The following is an 18,457-nucleotide window of genomic DNA, read 5'->3' as shown; positions in this document are numbered from 1 at the left end:
TGGCACCGAAGTAATATTCCCCACAGGGACTGCAGAGTTGAAAAGAGAAGAATGTGTTCCAGTAAAAAATTAAAATCTTGATCTTTGCCATGTTAAACATGAGGTGGTAATGAGACAGCAGGAAACTTACTTTGGTGAACCAGCAGGAAAACAAGACTAAACGGCTGGAGAGTGTGACATACAGAGGTAAAACTGTCTGTTCATTAGCTAATCATACCTTTCAATTACACTGTATCAAGTTATATGGTTTACAGAATACTTTCATAGGCACTGTCTGAATCCTGGCAACAATCATGTAAGGCATGTACTATTATCCACTTGTTATAACCAAGGGGACTGACATTCAGGGAAACACTTGTTTTCGCCAATGAACCCATAACTCAGTGCTAGAGTTGTGACTCAGGCTACAGTGGCCTTTTTGCAAGTTCAACATGCCTTCCAGAATCCCATAATGGCACAGTTAAGAAAGCTACCTCACGTTTGTATCTTTGGAAATACACTGGCCCAAACTTGATGGAACCATGTTCCTTTAACAACAGTTTGTCAAGTCTAACTTTTGTGCAGATGATCACAGGGAAAATGACTGACAGCATTGGCCTGTATGTCTACAGTTCCCTCAACTACCTCCAACATTGTAGAAGAGAAGTCTATGTCCCATCCTTCATGCTTGAAAATAAGACTTGACTTAGGGACAGACTCAGATGAGCCTAATCAAATTCTGATTATTCTAAACCAATTGAGGGAGTCCTCTCTTCCTTATACCTGTGATTGAACTGGAATGCAATGGGGATAAAGGGTATGACCAATATCCTAGGAGGCACACAAGGAGTCTGCTGAAAGAGATTTTTGTATCTAAACAGGTGAAGAGTCATAGGTAAACCCTTTCTCCCTGACCATGTCTGCAAGTGTTGCTAAAACTATTTGAATTATCTTTTTTTTTTTTTTTTTTTTAGACAGGCAGAGTGGACAGTGAGAGAGAGAGACAGAGAGAAAGGTCTTCCTTTGCCGCTGGTTCACCCTCCAATGGCCGCCGCTGCAGCCGGCGCACCGCGCTGATCCTGGCAGGAGCCAGGAGCCAGGTGCTTTTCCTGGTCTCCCATGGGGTGCAGGGCCCAAGCACCTGGGCCATCCTCCACTGCACTCCCTGGCCATAGCAGAGAGCTGGCCTGGAAGAGGGGCAACCGGGACAGAATCCGGCGCCCCAACCGGGACTAGAACCCGGTGTGCCGGCGCCGCAAGGTGGAGGATTAGCCTATTGAGCCACGGCGCCGGCTGAATTATCTTATATTCATAATATAAAGCCATCACCATAAGGATGTCAGAACCAAAGATAGATAGAAACCCTTGAGTTCTTAAATCTTTTTAAGACTTCTACCTTGACAAATCTTGAAACCTTTGCTATCCCTTGACTTACCATTAGGAGCAATAATACATTGGCTTATTAACATAATTTGAGATAATTAAACATCTTACAGATGAACTGGTACCATTAGCTTGAGCCTTTATTTTTGCAAATAAGTCCCTGAATTTTTTTTTAAATTCACTTATTACTTTAAAAGGCAGAAATACAGAAAGAAAGAGTGACAGAGACAGAAACAAGTCACCACCTGCTGGCTCACTCCCCAGATACTCACAGCAGCAAGGGCAGAGTCAGGTAGAAGCCAGGAGACAGGAACTAAATCCAGGTTGCTCACAAGAATGATAGGGACTCAACTACTCAGGGTACACATGTTCACGTAATGAGAATAGGTAGTGCAATCATGATGCTGGCAATCTAAGTGCATCTTAACTGCTAGACCAAACACTCATCCCTAATTTACTGAGTTTTGATAAAATGAGCAAGCTAATGCTGAATTTTTCCCATAAATTTTCACTAGGATACATTTTTTAAAGATTTATTTATTCATTTTAAATACAGAATGACAGAGACAAAAGGAGAGATAGAGAGTTGGAGGGAGAGAGAGAGGAAGAGCAAGAGATACAGAGATCTTCCACATGGTAGTTCAATCCCCAATCACCCACAACAGTCAGGACTAGGCCAAGCCAAAGCCAGGAGTCAGGAGATATTCTATCTGTGTCTCCCATGTGGGTGGCAAAGACCCAACAATTTAAATCATCATCTGCTGCTTCCCAGGAGAATTATTGGGAAGTTGGATGGGAAGCAGAGGCAGGACTCAATCCACGGCCAAGGAGATTAAGCATCCCAATTCGTGACTTAACACTGTGCCACAATGACTACTCCAAGAACACATGTTTTTAATAGTTTCTCCAATATAATCAAATGTCAATCCTTTTTTTCCACAAACGACCACACTAATGTTTATATGACTGAACAATTATTATTAAGCAAAGTACAATTCTGAAGGTAAGCTTACATTTTTTGAAGTTTCCAATGATTTCACTATCTTCCTAAAATTCATGTCCTGCTAAGAATGGAGACATATTAAATAGATGATAGTATATAATAAATTGTAGATAGAGATAATAGATAGATGACATAAGATAGATTGATGACAGATATGATAGATAGATTATAGGTAGATGATAAATATGTAGAAATAGAGATCATAGATGATAAATAGAAGATAGAGATGATAGATATAGAAGATAGATGATAGATAAAAAAGTGAGAGGTTCCTAGTCCCTAACTGCATCTTCATGGATTTGTAGAAACTTAGCAGGATTTTATAGCCTTGTTTGTGAATATCCATGGCTCTTTTATTCCTCAACCTATTATATAAAAAACCTTGTCCCAGGAGATCTGCTATTCTTCTTTTCTTCATTCCTAACTCTGGCTCTTTATTTTTTCAATTCTCTCTTAGCAAATGTTAATGAATCCAGAACTGAGTGCAAATGAATGCTGTCTGGGGAACTCATGGGCTGTGGACTCCTGAGAAGCATGTCTAAGATGAATGGTAGCACCTCTCCCAGGGTGGGAGGGGTTAGGAAAAGAATGTCACCCCAAGGAAGTCCTCATAGATTGTAAGTGCCCTACAGAGCCCAGGGATTCCCCAAATTTCATTTTATTTAATAAAAATCATGATGATTGTCTCCATTCAGTCTTGCTAAGATAATGTTACATTGCTTAAAGGAAAAATAAAACAGGAAGAATGCTATTTCATGCATTGTCCAAATGACTTTTTATGAAGCTTAAATAATAGCTGATGGCTACTTATAACTAATTCCATTGTTAAATCTAATAATGTGCAGTTTCAGATTGTATAGATTCACTCATATTGAGTGTAAACAACATCTGTGAGTGATGTGAATGCATCAGCATGGCATAAATGATATTCTTCATAAGCGAATTGCTGGTTCTGCTATAGGATCCTTATGATAACGAGATGTTGCTTTTCCTGAACCTTTCCCAGTGAGTAGCCATTTTTAATAAATAAAATATAGAGCCCTAGAAGATTTGATAGTTCTTCCATTGTAAAGCATGTGTCTCAAAAGGGTCATCAAAGAAGGAGGCACCTTTCTCTGAAGGAAGGAGAGAACTTCCACTTTGACCATGGCCTTGTCTAAAAATTATCAGAGTCAGTGAACTCAGGGGGCTTCCATAGCCTTGGCAGCTCATGACAAGAGTCTAGGGTGATTACTGATGCCGTAAACAAGAGTGTCAATTGGTTAAGTCAACAACAGGAGTCACTGTGCACTTACTCCTCATGTAGGATCTTTGTCCTTAGTGTGCTGTACATTGAGATTTAATGCTATAACTAGTACTCAAACAGTATTTTTCACTTTATGTTTCTGTGTGGGAGCAAACTGTTGAAATCTTTACTTAATGTATGCTAAACTGATCTTCTGTATATAAAGAGAAACGAAAATGAATCTTGATGTGAATGGAAGGGGAGAGGGAGTGGGAAAGGGGAGGGTTGCGGGTGGGAGGGACGTTATAGGGGGGAAGCCATTGTAATCCATAAGCTGTACTTTGAAAATTTATATTCATGGAATAAAAGTTTTTTTTTTTTTTAAAAAAGTGGAATTCTTCATATTGCTTAATCTGGAAGTTATTTCTGTCCTGTTCTTCGGAAAGTTTTTTCATTGCAGCTGCCCATGATGGTCCCTTTAATGGACAAGATTGAAGGCTGAATTGCTAGATTACATTGTTAGGGTTTCTCAGCTGTTGGATTTCCCTTGTTGATTTGGAAGGGAATAAAAAGACTTTATTTCATATGAAAAGTGTAAATGATGCCAAATTCTTATTTGAAGTTGTTAGACTATGATTACCAGTAGAACTATAACCTTACTTATGCAAATCATTAGAGTTCATGGTAAGTCTGACATTTACAGAATTAATGAACTAAATAATTAAGTGACCTAGTAAGCGAATTGGTAAACCAGGACTATTAATCTTTTAATGAATTCTTTACTATCACTTAAATAATAATTTTTGCATAATTTTAAAGGATTACAGTAAAGAAACATTAGAATAAGAAACCCATTATGTGAAGGAACGTTACTTTTATAAATTTGTCATTATGTCTCTTTTTATTGAATTCATTCCTATTCAGGTTTAGAAAAATGGCAGTTCCTATATTGGTGACTAACAGTCCCCGACTCTGAAGTTTTTTTTTTTCCCCTCACTGAAACAGAGGGTTTAGGATCATTTGCTGCTTCAAAAAAGCCACAGCCTAAAATGAGTAATTAGCATACAACTATAATTTCAGAAATCCCCTATTTGATGGTGCGCATCACATGTGCTTCAGAATTTCCAAGCTCTTGTAAGTTAACTAGAACATAAAATAAGTCCTTTGCTCTGGTTCTCTTAAAAAATGATTTCTCTATTCTTCACAGATGGCTATCTTTCTCTCACATATCTTACCTTTCTCTTCAAATACCCTTTTAAAAGAAATCAGGTCACAGCTATTAAAATAACTATATTGAACTAAACACAACTGAAATTTAAAACATTGAAATGTCCAGGGTTGTCGCTCCCCGTCTTCGTAGAGGAACGACACAGGACCCTGCGCTGTTCTTTCGTCTGCTCGGCCCTCCCCGGGTTTGCTGCTGGTTCTTCCCGGGTTGGCTACTATCCCTTCCACCTCCGTGGAAGGGCAGTTCCCCCTGGCCACATTCCCCACTTCCGCAGGGGAGCGGCACACTGCCGGCCAACTCTTCTCGGGGGCTGCACGGGTTCCCTTAGATGTTCCCCATAGATGTTCCTGGTGCATGCCATCTCTCTCCTCCCTTATAGTCCTCTTCTGCCAATCCCAACTCGGCTGCCCACACGCCGAGTACGCTGCTCTCCTCCAATCAGGAGTAGGTCCTACAGTTTATTGGTTGAACTGGAGGCAGCTGCGTAGAAGCTGTTTTCTCCTCTCCCAGCGCCATATTGTGGGAGAGCAGATGCATAGAATAAGTCTTAATTCCAGTAACTCAGTCCAGTCCAGGTTGCTCCCCACAGATCCCCCTTTCTTTTTATTTTTGGCGTTGATACGCGCCTGTCTTCGGTGCCCCGTGGCACACACTCTGCTCTGCTTGCTAGAGTTGCCACAGGTTCTTACAAGTCCTATCAATCAGGCAAACCAAATCCGGGTCCTCTCTTCGCCAGGTTGTGAGGAGGTTTTTAGGCGCTGATGCATGCCTGTGTTCGGTGCCCTGCAGCGCATGCTCTGCTCTGCCCGCAGGGGCTTACAAAACCTATCAGGCAAACCGAATCCAAGCCTTCTCATTGCCTTATTGTGGGGGAGACTTATTAGTGTTGGTTCGTGCCTATCTTCGGTGACCTGCAGCTCATACTCTGGTCGAGCTTTGCTGGCGCTTACCGCCTTAAATCAGGCAGACCGAATCCAAGCCTCCTAATTGTTGCATTGTGGGGAAGCTTTACTGATGTTAATTCGTGCCTGTCTTCGGTGACCTGCGGCTAGCCGCCCAGGTGCTCATCGCCTCACTAATCGGGCAGACCGAATCCAAGCCTTCTAATTGGCATGTTGAGGGGAGGCCTTATTTCTCTCTATTTCTCTATCTCCGGGCATTCCTATCTCTCCCATTTTACTTCTATCTGCCAACATTCCCATTTCTCTCACTCCACTTCCAAACTTCTGTTTCTCTTATCCCCGCAGCTTCCCGCTCTCATTCCATTTCTAAACTTCTGTTTTCTCTTATCCCCGCGGCTTCCCGGCGCCTCGCCCTGCCGGCAGCTTCACGGCTCCGCGCAGCTTCCCGGCGCCTCGCCCCGCCAGCGGGCTCCGCCCCGAGGCTGCTTCTCCGCGCCTCGCCGGCTCTGAGCCGCTTCAGCCCGCGCCTCATCTGGCTTTGCGCGGTCCGCGGTCTCCACGCTTAACCCTTTCGCGTCTGAACCACGGCCTACGCCAGCCCCGTTCCCTATCTACTCACGCCCCGTGCTCTCTCTGCACGCGGCGGCTTCCGCGAGTAACACAGCGTAGCTTGCGTCTCCACCACTAGCATTCAATCCAAGTTCCCCGGGCTAGCCTGGCGAATTCAACCCAGCGTACGTCTCCGCCCCACGATTTGGCTTCCCGTCCTTTGCTCCCCGGGCTAATCAGACGGATCCCAATCTGGCTTACGTCTCAGCTTCTGGTTTCAACTTTTCGCCCCCTATTCCCGGGCTAACCTGAGAACCCCAAAGTGGCTTTCGTTTCCGCCTTGGCCTGCCCCCCGCGGCTTCAATTTCCCTAACATTTTTCTCTACCCGGTATGTTTCCCTAAGTTTTCTTCCAACAATACTCCTCCCTCATTTCTCCTGGCCTCTCCCCACAGTCTGCATCCGAGTCTGTTTGTTCTAGCTTTCACTTTCGCTTTCGACCTTAGAGATTTCTCCCAGCTTCCCCCCGTAGTCCGTATCCGAATCTATGCCTAGGCTTTCAACAGCTTCTTCCGGCACCCTTTTCGTCCGGCTTTTCCCTAGGCTGTTTGCTAGTTTCTCTCTCCGATATTTTCCCTAGTTCTTCCCGTTTCTTCCCTCCTAAGTTTCATATCCGTCCTAAGTTTCCTATCCGAGTCATTTCTTCCCTCCTAGGTTTCCTATCCGAGCTAGGTTTCCTATCCGAGTCAGGTTTCCTATCCGAGCTAGGTTTCCTATCCGAGTCACGGCACCATTATGTCGCTCCCCGTCTTCGTAGAGGAACGACACAGGACCCTGCGCTGTTCTTTCGTCTGCTCGGCCCTCCCCGGGTTTGCTGCTGGTTCTTCCCGGGTTGGCTACTATCCCTTCCACCTCCGTGGAAGGGCAGTTCCCCCTGGCCACATTCCCCACTTCCGCAGGGGAGCGGCACACTGCCGGCCAACTCTTCTCGGGGGCTGCACGGGTTCCCTTAGATGTTCCCCATAGATGTTCCTGGTGCATGCCATCTCTCTCCTCCCTTATAGTCCTCTTCTGCCAATCCCAACTCGGCTGCCCACACGCCGAGTACGCTGCTCTCCTCCAATCAGGAGTAGGTCCTACAGTTTATTGGTTGAACTGGAGGCAGCTGCGTAGAAGCTGTTTTCTCCTCTCCCAGCGCCATATTGTGGGAGAGCAGATGCATAGAATAAGTCTTAATTCCAGTAACTCAGTCCAGTCCAGGTTGCTCCCCACACAGGGTTATATCAGTCAATGATGAGAGGGAAGTAAAAAGATTAAGTCAGCTCTTCAGTATCCATACTAAGTGCTTGGAAAGGACCACCCTTGGTAGAATAAGGGATCATTGTATCACAAGCAATCCATACCTTGGACTAGAAGATTCAAATGCATACATGAAAAGAAAGGATATAAAAAGTAATAGTTACAATTAATTCATATGAAAGAACAAGCTTATTAATGCTTAAAATCAAGCAATGTTTACTGAACAACTGTGATGTATTGTCACAATGCTAGGGACAATGAGGCATATAGAAGATAAAGTTGATATAGTCCAAGAACTTAAAAAGACTAATCAAAAATTCCACTACTGACACAACACTACTACCAAGCTACCTAACAGAATTATCGCTCCAGCTATTGCACACAAAATTGTGAGACACAAATTCTACATTCCGTAACTTTCTAGGCTGAGGAAATCAATCCAAGTAGTTTTAGTTAGCAAATTTTCCAAACATTTGTGAATTCTATTCCTGGAAATACTACAGGCTACATCTCCTATCAATCTCCCCAGTAGAGAACACCAAGAAATGCTGCATAATATATAACAATGTTCTTTTAAATGAAGACCTGAGCATATGATAAATTAAAGGAGATTCCCAGGACCCAATGATGAAAGAGGCTTTCAAACAAAAGTGGTAAAAGGAGCTCACAGAGTGAGTGCCCTTGAGACATTTGCTAGTTTATTTTTTTTGTTTTGTTTTGTTTTGTTTTGACAGGCAGAGTTAGACAGTGAGGTGAGGGGGAGAGAGAGAAAGGTCTTCCTTCCCTTGGTTCACCCCCCAAATGGCTGCTACAGCCAGCGCGCTGCACCGATCCGAAGCCAGAAGCCAGGTGCTTCCTCCTGGTCTCCCATGAGGGTACAGGGCCCAAGCACTTGGGCCATCCTCCACTGCCTTCCCGGGCCACAGCAGAGAGCTGGACTGGAAGAGGAGCAACCGGGACAGAACCGGCGCCCCAACTGGGACTAGAACCCTGGGTGTCGGAGCCGCAGACGGAGGATTAGTCTAATGAGCCACGGCACCGGCCGACATTTGCTAGTTATGATCACTAATAGCCTCAGAGGGATAGGACAATGCCTTGGATCCTCACAACAGCAACGTGTTGGGACTGAGATCCACACGTAGAGTTGTTTCCTCAGAAGACTCAAAACCCAGTGAAACTGTAAACTAATAAAAAACTTTCCCACTGACAAGCAGAGATGAAAAAAATTTGTCTCACTCTGGGCCTGATTTTTGGGGAAAGTCTCTCCTAAGAATTTGAAACCTTAGGATTTGAGAATCAAATTTATATATCTTGCCAAATTAAGTAAAGCCAAAGGCAAGAAATATCATCAATTGTTCTTGGGTTGACAACACTCCAGGACACTCAGCTAAAGCAGTCCAAGTTCTTTGTGAGGGACATACTCTGAATCTACGACCCAAAAGATTTCCACAGGTAAAATTCTGTTGGGTTTCCAATGTCTATCAACTGAAGACCAGATAAAGAAATTGTGGTATCACTCAGCTGTAAAGAGAAAACAAAACAAAACAAAATAATTAAATCCTTTCCCAACAAAAAGGATGTAATTGGAAGCCATTATGCTTACTGAAATAAGCCAGTCCCCAAAAGACAAATATCACAAGTTTTTCCTGATTTGTGGAAACTAATATACAGAGTACAAAAAAAAAGTATTTGAAATTTGATTATTGTTTATAACCCTTTTCTATACTCCTGAGTAACAGTGGTTTTTCTACTTAATACTTGTTGATTCTTTATTTAATGGAAGGCTAAGCTTGTGATAATAAAGTATATTGAATGTATACAATTGAAAAAATTAAAAATAAGAAATTGAGGTGGGTGGGTGGGATCGAGGGAGGGAAGGATGGGAAGTATCATTAAGCCCTTAAAATTGTATATGTGGTGGTCGGCGCTGTGGTGTAGCAGGTAAAACCACTGCTTGCAATGCAGGCAACTCATAAGGACTCTGGTTCAAGTCCCAGCTGCTCTACTTCCAATCCAGCTCTCTGCTATGGCCTGGGAAAGCAGTAGAAGATTACCTAAGTCCTTGGGTCCCTGCACCTGCATGGGAGACCAGGAAGAAGTTTCTGGCTCCTGGCTTCCAATCGTTGCAGCTCCAGCCATTGCAGTCATCTGGGAGTGAACCAGCAGATGGAAGACCTCTCTCTCTCTCTCTGCCTCTCCTCTGTGTAACTCTCCCTTTCAGATAAATAAACCTTTAAAAAATGTATATATGAAATACATGAAATTTGTTCCCCTTATATAAAGAAAAAAGGGAAAAAAGAAAGTAAAATGAAAAGAAAAAAAAAAACTTTTGCTGGGTTTGGTAAACATGGCATTCTTTGAATGTACTGAAACTTCAGCCACCAGACACTTGTTTAGCAGAAATGATCATAAGAGGGCTCCAGAATACATCCCCAATGTGAGAAGGTATTGTGGTGCTTGTCCTGGCCTCCTCTCCAGTGAGGGGAGTAGTCACAGGAGAGTAAATGGTAGAGATGTCTAATTTTTTGTTCATCTTAACAAATAAACCTTGTGTCTGGAAGAACTTAGAATCTCATATCCATAAAAGAAGTCTCAGACCTTTGGGTACTTCTAAAAATGGGCTTAGTTTGTTACTTTAAATATTCACATTTTTTAAATAGCTGGTGATATGTAAGTGGACAAAAAACCCCACATGCTTCATAATGTCATTTTATTTGTTCATATTTAAAGCAGATCGTGTGCCTCGGATACTTTGCTTACTTCTTGGATTTGCTACTTACTGAGCTAGAGTTCGGTTGAATCATAAGGCAAGTAAATTATGAGAACATTCTTTGTGAAGGGAAATTGTCAGGCAAATGCGCAACCCTGAGGACCCACCTCTCAAGCTGAAGAAACTGCATATTTTTGCCCCAACCTCTCCAACCTCCTCAGGCCAGTGGTATGGTCTGAAATTTGATGTCATCCAAAATTTCTATCTTAGAACCTAGTACCCAATGTGATTGAATTAAGAGGCAAGGTCTTTGGAGAATGACGACCACATGAGTGCTCTACTCTCCTGCATGGGGTTAGAGTTCCTAGAGGAGGTTTGAAGAGTCCTGCTCTGCTCCTTCCACATAAGACAACACAGCAAGAAGGTGCCAAATTTGAAATAGAGAGCAGTCCCCGACAGACACTAAACATGCTGGTCCCTTGATATTGGACTTCCCTGCCTCCGCATTTGTGAGCATTAAATGCCTATGACTGATTAAGTTATCCAGCCTAAGGTATGTTGATGGCCCCATAAGACACTCCAAACCACTCTTATTATTCCTGTGAAAGTGTGAGGGGAGAAAAATGACAACAGTTAACTTCAGTTCTTTGCACATAGAAAGCACTCAACACATACTCTATTAATTGGTTGCTCATATAAACTCATGTCTCTCAAGTCTAAAGAAATCTGAGCCCACTAATGTAAAGTCAGTCCCATAAGGGGAAAATCTACAAGCAAAATCAATCAGACCGCTGAGAGCCTGCTGGGAACAATATCCCCAACTGGACCTTATCTTAAGGTGTCCAGCATGATCTAGATGCTCCATAAAACATGTTAAATTCTAAAGCCATTTAAAAGAAATGGGAGGCTAGTCTAAAAATACAATTGGTTTGGTCTATGCTTTAAAGTCAATTCATGCCCTCTTGTTAAACTCAGGTTTGGTGAAAGAACCAATAACAAACACGTTTCCAGAGTAGGATAGACCCCTGAATGGATTTTGGCTTTCACCAAAGGATTTTGACCTTCTTGTTTGACATTCAAAGGACTTTTAACTTTGAAAACCAACGTGCAGTTTCATTGCTTTGCACACAGAATGCTTTCTGCTCACAGTGTTTTACGCAGCTTAGAAAGCCTGACTCCCACTTCACTTAATTTAGTCATTTACTTGAAGTTCATTGAGGAATGAGCATTTCTAAGTCACAGATGTCATAGTTGTCTTTGTACCTCATAAGCCTCTTTCCAGCCTCAAACTTGACAGGGAGTACAATCCAGTTGTTCTTAACGACTGTTGTGTCAGTGGGCACAAAGATCACATGACAGAATGTGCATCACCACTCAAGGATTCAGGCAAGAACTATCAGCAGGTAAGGGAAGGCATTTGATAACTTCTCCTAGATGAAAATAAATGTTTTTCATTTCACTCGAAGCAATATTGAGCAGGCATTGCAGGATGATCCGGGAAAAAATGTAGCAACATCAGAAAGTCTACAGACTTGAAAGAAAATAGCTTTATAAAATCTCCAATCTCATATTTTAAATATATGTGTTATCAAAAGTATTTGGGGCTTTGAAATGATCAAAGATATAATGTTCATTCACAAAAGTGAGTATGCACACCTAGCAGGTGCTTATACTCTCAACTAGTTTAATAGAACCTGAAGATGTTTTAAAAAGTAACTGTCAAGTCATTTTAAAGATTTAATTGATAAGCTTTCATTTGGGCTCACTATGTTAAAATTTATCTATCATAGAAGATAAATCAGTTGTGTTATCTAAGTGGTGTCATAAATACTATGTTGCTTACAACATATTAAGACATGGACAAAAATTGTAGTTTTATAAAAAAAAATAAAAGGATAGAAAGAGAAACTGGAGAACCAGTCCTGTGAAAAGAATGCTTGGCATAGGACCACATCCATTTGTGGGCACTACATTGGACCATAGTCTAGAGAACTGTCTTTATGATTAATTCCCATCTCTGCTTCTGAATCGATCATGCAGTGATCTGCATTGATTATTAAGGTGACTGAAATAACCGGATCAGACATGGCTTACCAGTGCAAATTGGCTAATTCATCAACACATAAAGATTTCAGGAGAAATGTTAGTGATTGTCACATATCACCAGGAAAGGAATTACCCTGTACTTATCAAATCTGCTGGGCCCATTTTTACTGACATATATTGTATTTTTTAAAATAAACACATTTTTCCTTAGAACTGTAGGTTTTATATTCTTCATAATGGTAAAAACCTGTATTTAATTCTGAATCACTTAGATATAAATCAAGGGACTGGCCTTTTGGTGGTTGAATTATCTTTCAGAAAAATCACAGGGGTGATTTCCTCTTTTAATATGATTTACTGGTTAGTTACTAAAGATTACAACTTTGGGGCACTCTAAAACAAACCAAACTCTAATGGTAATGGACCACCATGATCAATTTTCTGAGACTCTGAGCTTATTATGATGAAAAATTATTTTGAAAAGATATCTCTGTATTTCTATGCATTTCTAAAAAAAATCTAGTACTAAATTTCATACTTAAGTGATATATATATTAGAAATGCTCATTGAGAAGTCAAATAATTTGGACCTTAACACAATCTTTTTTGAAAGCTAAATTATGAGTCTAACAAAATTACTAAGAAAAAAAGGTTCTTGATTGTAACAATGAACATTGAGGTATTTTCATCCCAGTCTGTGCAACTTCAAAGTACATAGATGTCTATAAAAATATGTATCTCTTTCTTCCAATATGTAATTTTAAAAGAAGAAAAAATATTGAGGAACTATGATCATTTAACAAACTCAAAATAAACAAGAAAGCCGTAAGGCTTTCTAATTGGTTCCTAGCATTTGGGTTTTGAAGACGTACATCATTGGGAATTATTGTGATTGGAGGTGATGAAATTACAAGAATTCTTCTCAAACATATTTGGCACCTAGTTTATGTGTGTGCCATTTTGCAAAGGATCTCTCAATCTCCATTTATGTGATATCACAGAAGTCTCAAGGTTTACTATTGGGAAATATTTAAAGATAAATGAAAAATTTTGACACAGTGATAAATTAAGAGACCCTAATGAGCATTGTTTGGAGAAGAGTTACTGATCATTATTTCACTTGTTTCTGAAAAGCAAATACGATATGATTCAAAATTACTCCCGGCAGCAGCCAACTGCCAACTATTTAGATTGGCTCAATTCACCATATGCTGAGACTCCCTTTGCTGCTTGTGCCTTCAAAAAGAACCTCTTCAGATTGGCATTGAGGGAATACTTCCTTTGAACATTTAAGTCATATTTAAATATAGAAAAAAGGATATAAATGCTAATAATTAAAAAGTAAATGAATAATACCCAGTGCACCATACTTGAAAGACATGGAAGATTTATATATTCCCAAAAAGGGGCAAACAGACAGGCTAAGCTCCTTTTTAACATTTTGTTCCTGCTATAATAAGTAGAGAAAAGTATATAATTAGGGGAAATAATAAGGAAATTCTAGTAAAATAAATTTGTACAATTAACAGGAAGAATAATAGCTTAACTATTCTACAACATTTGTTCATTTCTACATGTTACAATACACTTTTAGGTAGAGACTAGAAGAGGGGATATCTTGGGAAGGTATACAGGAGGGGAAATGGAAAGGAAGAAATCAGTATTGCATTTCAAAAATAAATGCATGTTACCATTTATAAACAGTTTGGAAATTATGATTTAATACCAGAGCTATGAATAAGGAAAGTAATATAGCAGATTATTCTAGAAACAATGGCAAAGAAATAAAGTCTTTTATCACCAGCTATGAAGGCCAATATATTTTGAAATCCTATAATTTGTGTTTTTCAGTTTATTGAACTAGGATTTAAAATAAACATCTTGGGGCCGGCACTGTGACATAGTGGGTTGAAGCCCTGGCCTGAAGCGCCAGCATCCCATATGGGCGCCAATTCTAGTTCCGGCTGCTGCTCTTCCAATTCAGCTCTCTGCTATGGCCTGGGAAGGCAGTAGAAGATGGACCAAGTCCTAGGGCCCCTGCACCTATGTGGGAGACCTGGAAGAAGCTCCTAGCTCCTGGCTTTGAATCAGCGCAGCTCCAGCCATTGCAGCCATCTGGGGAGTGAACCAGCAGATGGAAGACCTCTCTCTCTCTGTCTCTACCTCTCTCTGTAACTCTATCTTTCAAATAAATAAAATAAATCTTTAAAAAAAATACCCCATGTAGAATCTTTGTCCTTAATGTGTTGTACTATGTGAATTAATGGTATAACTAGTACTCAAAGAGTAGTTTATACTTTGTGTTTCTGTATGGGTGCAAACTGTTGAAATCTTTACTTAGTGTGTACTAAATTGATTTCTGTGTATAAAGATATTTGAAAATGAATTTTGATGTGAATGGGATGGGAGAGGGAGCGAGAGATGGGAGGGTTGCAGGTGGGAGGGAAGATATGGGGGGGAAAAGCCACTATAATGCAAAAGCTGTACTTTGGAAATTTATATTTATTAAATAAAAGTTAAATAAATAAAATAAACATCTCTTATAAGCATTTATATATATTACTTATTTATATTTTTATCCTGTAGTTGAAAATGCTGCACTGGTTTAGTCATATATCTAATCCTTAAAACAAAGTCTATGTGTAATCTGATTTAAAATAATAAAACCAAATTAAGAACTGAAATGTTTAACCTTCAAAACTTCACTGAGCATGGTAACTGTGTGAGATAAGTTTGATTTATGAGCTCACCGCCTAGTTATGTCAGAAATACTTGCCTGGGAAAATCAGGGACGGTCTCTTCTTTTACTAGTCAGCTTCCCAAATGTCTCAAAACAACCACCACTCCTATCAACAAAGAACCTTCACTGTTAGCATACTTACAGCTTTAATTACCTTTAAAAGTCAGCAAGACAACATATGAATGTTCACATCTTATTAAACAACTCTCCAGATGTAAGGCTTTTAATCTCTAAAAGGAGGCTGACTTCATTGCCATAAGAATTCTTATTCAGGTGGAGGCATGACCTGCATAAAAATTTCCCTTTGCCCTTTTGGCTAGCCAATAAATATCCTAAGGAAGGAGGGTGGGATAAATTAAGGAAATCAAATCTAGAATGACCAGAAAGGTTTGCTGCTGTAAATAATTAGGAAAAGGAAACTTATGGGGAGGCCAACACATAAAGTAGTGAAGGTCAGACCCGAGAAACTCCTTCAGTATCATAGAAAAAGATCTTAAGCAGAAGGCCAATTGTACAGTATGTGTTTGGGTTAAGGTCCTGAGACACCCATTCATTTATCTGTTTATTCTAGAAAAATGTTTCTTTCTTTAACCATGTACCAGATAATCTTTATACAAGAGTAACAAGCCTCTCTTGGCATATCCACTTGTGAGTAATGAGGGTACATAAATAGATAAGAAGAAAGATGGGTAGTTTGGTGATAAGAGAGGGGCACAGGAGCTTCAGTAAACCAAGAGACAAATCGCTCAGTTCTGAATGGGGAGGATAAGTAGGTTGGAAGAACATTTGGAGGAATTATTGAAAGATGAATAGAATTAACCAGAAGGGAGAAATGGTTTATGTACATAAGTAGGGAAGGCAGAGAAGAAGAAGGAAGATACAAATGTGTTGGCATTGTTGAGATGGGATGTGTTGGTGCTTGGGATATACTCTTTGGGAAAGCATCAGAAAACTAATGAACAGCATTTAACAAGGAAAAACACCTTCAGGTTGTGTATGGGAAAACTCCTTCTTGCTGCTATGTGGAAGTTTAAGTAGAGCAGACTGACTAGAGTCCTGATATGAATGTGGAGGAAGTCCTGCACTCCAGAGCTCATGGAGTCCAGAAGTGAGAAGCTAAGGTGTTGTGATGTGAAAGAGGTGGAAGTGATGTTACGGATCTATTGGCTGGTTTGAGAGGCCCTCCAATGCCTTGAGGATGGGCTCAGTCTTCCGCTAAGTCCCCTACTGGAAGGATGATCTTTCAGTATCAACTCCATTAGTAGTACACTTCATTCACTCATAATTTTCATGTTGTTTTGAATATAGTTCCCTTATAATATCTCAATATTGAAACTGGATATCTCTCTCTCTCTGTCTCTCTCTCTCCTTGCTCTCTCGCTCTCTCGTTCTATCTCTCTCTTGCTCGCTCTCGGTCTTGCTCTCACTCTTGCTCCCACTGTAGCTCTATCGCTACCTCTATCTAGCTCTAGCTCTCTATCTACCTCTCTAAAGAAGCTAAGGCCCTTCCTGAACACATTTTCCTGTCTCGACAGAAAGAACTTCTCATCTCTCACCAGCATGAATCCATCATCTATCCTCTCAGATAATTTCCCTGTATTTTCCCTTTCTTGTCTCCTGGGTTTCCTCTTTATAAAAGATTTCTTGCCCTGGATGATTTTCTTTCCCAATCTTCATGGTGTTGTTGTAATTTCCTAATTAAGAATCTCCATCCTACAAGAGTCATGATTGGAAGTGCCTGGATCTACCAGGATTAAGAGCTTCCCTACACTGTTCTATTGAGGATGGCCCATGACCAGATCCTAAAACCATACTTGAGAAAAAGCAGCCACTACAAATCATATAAGACTTCCCAGTGTCCCGGTACTCCCCAACTTGATCTTGCTCTAAAAATTTTTCAAGAATTTCTTGGGTGAAGACAAATAAACTAGTAGTCTGAAGTCTGAGAGCAGCTTACAAGGTTCCAGACACTGGACTAATTTTTTGAAGACTGGGGAGAAATCTTCCATTAGCTGGTTTACTCCCCAAGAGCCCATAACAGCTGGGGCTAGGTCAGGCAGACCAGGAAGCAGAAACTCAATCCAGGTCTCCCATGTGTGTGGCAGGGATCCAACTATTTGAGCTGTCACCTGCTGCTTGTTGGTGTGCACATTATGAAGAAGATGGAGGGGCCAACACTGTGGCGCAGTGGGTTAAAACCCTGGCCTGAAGCGCCAGCACCCCATATGGGCACTGGTTCGAGACCTGCTTGCTCCACTTTCAATCCAGCTCTCTGCTATGGCCTGGGAAAGCAGTAGAAAATGACCTAAGTCCCTGGGCCCCTGCACCCACATGGAAGATCTGGAAGAAGCTCCTGGCTCCTGACTTCGGATTGGAGCAGCTCTGGTCGTTGCGGTCAATTGGGGAGTGAACCATCAGATGGAAACCTCTTTCTCTGCCTCTCCTTCTCTCTCTGTGTAACTCTGACTTTAAAATAAATAAATAAAACTTTAAAAAAATAAAAAGCTGGGATCAGGAGCAGAACTGGAACTAGAACCTGGCATTCCAATATGGCATGTGGACATCCCAATTGGCAACTTAACCCTTAGATCAAACACCTGTCCCAATTTATGTAATTATTTCACCATCACAGTTCTGTGAGATATATACTTACCCGTGGCTCAAAAAGTTAAATTACTTGCCCAGGATCTTGCATGCAGGATGACTTGCCTTCACAGTGCCTCTCTCTTACCTCCTGTAATTGCCCTCATTATTGAAAAAATACTTAGTCAATGTGTTCATTACTTACACTATCACTTACAGATTTTGGTTGTGTTAAATAGTTATTAGTCAAGTCAAATAGAATTCAAAAGTTTAGTTCTCTTTTTATTCATTAACTTATAAAAGAAACTTTTAATGTGCATATTTTACTTTTTCTAGGCATTAGAGATAAAAGATAAATGACAGTCCCTGTTCTAAAGGGCCTCCCAGTGTACCCACTGGTAAGGAGAATGGCCCCACAGGCAGAAGGAAATACAGTTTCCAATCCTCAGCAAGAAATGGAGAAACTTCCATATACAAGACTGAATGAATCTGGACTCCCGGTCCTTCACCTTCTCAAAAATCCAACTAATCACTCACCATACTTTGCCAAAATATCTGTCATTCTGGTCTTGATGATGATTTAATATTCAGTTACGGACCCATTCCCAAAGGGTTGGACTAGATATTTACCTGAGAGAATTCATCTGACCCTTGGGGAAAAGATCCAACAGCCCACAGAAAACTCTCAAAAGCCCAAATCCATTGGTTACACACATTCCAGACAGTACTAGGGATTTCTACAAAGGAATGATTATTTTCTCCTAGAGATTTTGAAGCCTCTTCCATCCATCATCAGGGTCCCAGCAGTGTT

Source organism: Oryctolagus cuniculus, chromosome 3 (assembly GCF_051225735.1).
Source record: "Oryctolagus cuniculus isolate XC-2025 breed Fujian yellow rabbit chromosome 3, ASM5122573v1, whole genome shotgun sequence".
NCBI lineage: Eukaryota > Metazoa > Chordata > Mammalia > Lagomorpha > Leporidae > Oryctolagus > Oryctolagus cuniculus.
Note: the sequence above shows the minus strand (reverse complement) of the source record.